General features: G+C 40.4%; 1 protein-coding gene across 1 annotated transcript in view; it reads left to right on the plus strand.

The window, feature by feature from the left end:
- Nucleotides 1-4649, plus strand: part of ARHGAP10 (Rho GTPase activating protein 10) — a 293594-nt gene that overhangs the window by 120137 nt on the left and 168808 nt on the right. The window lies entirely within an intron of this gene.

Consider the following 4649-nt stretch of genomic DNA (forward strand, 5'->3'; position numbering starts at 1 on the left):
TCAAACTCCTGGGCTTAAGCGATTCTCTTGCCTCAGCCTCCCAAGTAGCTGGGGCTACAGGCGCCCGCCGCAATGCTTGGCTATTTTTTTGTTGTTGTAGTTGTCGTTGTTTGGCAGGCCTGGGCTGGGTTCAAACCAGCCAGCTCCGGTGTATGTGGCTAGCACTCTAGCCGCTGAGCTACAGGCGCCGAGCCTCTTGCCTGAATTTTTAAATCTGGCTGCCTATTTAATCTTGCTTCTGGGATGCCTAATAGGCAATTTAGATAGTGCATATGTGGGGGATACTGATTGGTTTTAGTAAATTTTCCAAGAATTCTTGGGGGATGTAAAGGAATGTTCTTTTGGTGGGATCCAGCACTTTTTATAGGTAGAAAAATTTAGTCTTAACTATAAAAATACTAATGTACAAATCTTTATTTTTTTCAAAGGTAATACATGCTTACCTTAAGGCCTCTTTCTTTGTGAAGGTTTTAGTTAACTTAGGAAATAATTTTCTTCATGTAGGAGTTTCTTTGAGTCTTCAGGATAAGCTGCCCCTCTCCCCCTTACCCCGTTTTTCCTAATTACACACTCCTGGTGTGTGTGTGTTTTAAGTTTATTTCCTCATTTCTAAACAGACAAACATCTATTTGGGTTTGATGTTATCAGTGGATAATGTAGTTTTTTGGGGGGGGGTTCTTTAATTTGCTGCCAGTGTCTTGCTGTTAATGTCCTAATCGTGAAGCAAAATCTGACCACCAGGGGTGAATGTACTTTGAGGTTTCTAATTCTGGGGCTTCAGAGACATTATTTATTGAGAAGGGTGAATGAGGTAGGTTCTTCTTTTGTCTGTGTCCCTGGTTCCTGACCAAGTAGACTGATGGAATTGTAAGTAATTTGTTGCTTGTCTATTAGATTATGAATTCCATGAGGGTAGGAACATTGTCTGACTTAGTATTACTTGGAACTACAGTTGTAATGCTTCATATACAGGGCACATTTACCAAATTTGTACTGGATTAAATGAAATTGAATTGTTGCTTAGAAGTGATAGACCTGGGATTAGATTCAATCAAGCAACTGTCAGTCAACCATCCTTTTCTTCTGTGGGCTGCTACACAGTGAACTGCAGTGTTTTCCTTCCATTTAAGGAGAAATAAACTTAACCTGTTTTGGAGTGTGTAAGGAGGATGTCAATGGGTCTCTGGTGGAATTTGTACAGGGTTCATGTTGGGTACCTTGACATAGCAATGATTACATATGTTTAATATAAATATATTACATATTTTATCTTCTTTCCAAGTGTGCCTTTTTGCTGTTTTTAATTTCTTAGGCTGAAAAAATAATCAGGTATTGTAACAGTAGGTGATATTTACAAACTACAGAATGGAGCCCGAGTTTGCATTGATCTATGTAAATATAAATCAAGAGCTTTCACTTTAGTGCGGCATTAGTTCTGATCAGATTTGGTTGCATGTAATATAAGTCAAAATAAGATGGCTTAATCAAAGTTTACCTTTTCTCTTGTTTGGGAAGCCCAGAGATTGCCGGATTAGCAATGATACAGTCCCAACTCCCTCTTGGGCATGGCTTGCCTTCCAGTCCCTTTTAGCCTGGGAGAGATCGCCCGATTAGCGTTGATACAGTCCCAAATCCCTCTTGGGCATGGCTTACCTTCCAGTCCCTTCCAGCCTGGGAGAGTGCTGCCCACTTAATCCAGTAGCATGCTTCCTGTGGTAGGGACGCTTTCCCGTGGTTGCACATGCTTTTGCTCACATACCATTGGCCAAATGGAATTCAGTGATTACATCTAGTTGTAGGAGAAGCTTTTAAATCCATGAAGCATTGCTGTCTTTTTTTTTTTTTATTGCTGTTGTAATACTTAGGAAATCTATTACAGCAGAGAGAAGACTATTGGAGCCCAACTAGCCATTACTGCTTTGATTATCAGTGGTTAGATGGATGTCTTCTCAAGTCACTGAAGTGTTCATTGGAATATTTTCTTAGCTAAGAGGCAGTGTTTAAGAACACGCGTGCTAAGGATGTCAAGCAAAAAGACAACCTGAAGAACAGGAGCAAATACTGAACATTGTATGTCTGATAAAGGACTTGTTTCTAGAACATATAAAGAACTCTTGCAACTGAATAATAAAAGGACAAAATTTAAAAATGGCCAAAAGACCTTAATTGGACATTTTTCTAGAGAAAGCGCGCAAGTGGCCAATAAGCACATGAAAAGATGCTTGGCATCCTTAGCCATTAGGGAAATGCAAACCCAAACCATAATTAGATACCACTTCCTACTCACTAGGTGGCTATAAATAAAAACACAGGTAATAACAATGGCAGGCAAGGATATGGAGAAATTGCAACACTTGAAGGCTGAAGGTAGGAAGTTAAAATGGTATGGCTGTTTTGGAAAATAGTTAAACACAATAGTGCCATGTGATCCAGAAATTCTGCTCCTAGCTGTATGTTCAGGAGAAATGAAAACTTAGGTCTACATGGTCGACCTAAAAGGAAGAAGCTGAAGCAAAATTAATGTAAGCAGTGAGTTTATTTGGGTCAGGCTTGAGGGCTGCAACTTGGGAGCATAGATGCAAGTTGCCCACAGTACACTGTCCGATTAGTGGCAGTTACAAGTGAGTTTTTATTTTTAATATTTTTATATTAATTTTCTCTCTCTCTCTCTTTCCCTCTGACCCTGTCCTCCCTTCCTCTGTTCCTTTCCCTCCCCTCCCTCCCTTAATTTCCTTCCTTCCTCTCCCTCCCCTCCCCCCTTCCCTTCTTCTCCCCTTCCCTCCCTTCCCTTTCCTTTCCTTTCTTCTTCTTTTCTTTCTTCCCTTTCCCTTTCTCTTTCCTTTTCCTTTCCCTAGTCTCACTCTGTTGCCCTGGTTAGAGTACTGTGGCGTCATAGCTCACAACAATCTCAAACTCTTGCGTTAAGGGATCCTCTTGCTTCAGCCTCCTGAGTAGTTTGGACTACAGGCATGTACCACCATGCCTGGCTAGGGTTTTTTTCTTTCCCCTATTTTTAGTAGAGACAGGGTTTCCTTCTTACTCTGGTCTGGAGCTCTTGAGCTCATGCATTTCGCTTGCCTCAGCCTCCCAGAGTGAGCGCTAGGATTATAGGCGTGAGCCACCATGCCCAGCCTACAAGTGGGTTTTTAGAGGTAATTTGTGAGTTGTCTACTAGAAATTTACATTTAAATAACATAAGCTATTGTTCCTTATATCACAGATTCCAGAAACATGGAGATAATGGGTGAGACACCTAGTCAGGACCAACATGACTAAACAGTTGTCCCCGGTGGGGGGAAGGATGACTGAAGTCCCACTCATAGTTCTCTGGGCCTGCATACCTCATACAGCTCAGGTTGCTTTGAGCTATTTTTCTTTTCTCAACCCAAAAACTTGTAGGTGAATTTCATAGAAGCACTATGTATAATAGCCAAAAAATAGAGACAATTCAAATATCTATTAACTGATGAATGGATAAATAAAATGTAGTTATATTCATATAATGAATAATGACTCAGCAATAAAAGAGACCCATAGTACGTGCTACAGTGTGATTGAACCTTGAAAACATTAGGCTAAGAAAAAGAAGACCACTTATCATATGGCATTTATACAGAGTGTCCAGAAGACGCCACTCTATATAGGATGGAGAGTAAATTAATTAGGTCTGGCGGTTTGGAGGAACATGGGTAGTGATGGCTTAATGGGTATGGATCTTTTTTCTGGGGTGATTAAAATGTTGTAAAATTGATTTCGATGATGGTTACACAAGTCTGTGAATGTATTAAAAGCTGTTGAATTGTACACTTTAAGTGGGCAAATTTGATAGTGTGGATTCTATCTCAGGAAAGCTTTTTTAAACAAAAGAAAACAGCTGCAAACAAAGAAGTAACTACCACAACTAAAATAAGGGTCTTAAATGACCATGAACACTCACTACGTGAGGCCAGCCACGGTCACTTATTTTAGGTTGGAGAAATAATATTTGGTGTAGTTCTCTTCTCCCTGGCAAGTAGGACCCTGTCAGGCAGTGTAGCTTTCTCTCCTGAAGGGTGACATATCACCCCTGCCCCGTTTTGCTGTATAATCTGCTTTTGGCTTTCCTAGCATGCTTGCCACGTGCTGGTTGTGCTATGACTCCCTCTACATTTGCTTGATAAATAATTACCATTCTGTGAAAGTTCTCCCACACATCACATTCACACACTGCTTGAAGAAAATGCTTCTCATTTTGCTCTCATTAATCTGCCATCTCAAATATCATATTTGGTTTGATTTCTTTTTTCCTCATTCTCGTTTGTCACTCTTGAAAGGATGGCAGAGTGCTGCTTACTTTTATATTCACTCATGTATATTTTCATGATGATGATGGGAGGAAGAAATTGCCCATGTAGCTAAAGCATTAGATATCTTAGAGTGCTTTATACCAATGACTTTATTTTTTTCTTTTTGAGACAGAGTCCCACTTTGTTGCCCTTGGTAGAATGCTGTGGCGTCACAGCACAGCAACCTCAAACTCTTGGACTCAAGTGATCCTCTTGCCTCAGCCTCCCAAGAAGCTGGGACTACAGGTGCCTGTCACAACACCTGGCTAGGATTTTTTAAATTTTTATTTATTTTTTATTTTTAGTTGAGATGGGGCCTTGCTC

The sequence above is a fragment of the Otolemur garnettii genome, unplaced genomic scaffold (assembly GCF_000181295.1).
Source record: "Otolemur garnettii isolate 467f Iridium unplaced genomic scaffold, OtoGar3 scaffold00041, whole genome shotgun sequence".
Classification (NCBI taxonomy): Eukaryota; Metazoa; Chordata; class Mammalia; order Primates; family Galagidae; genus Otolemur; species Otolemur garnettii.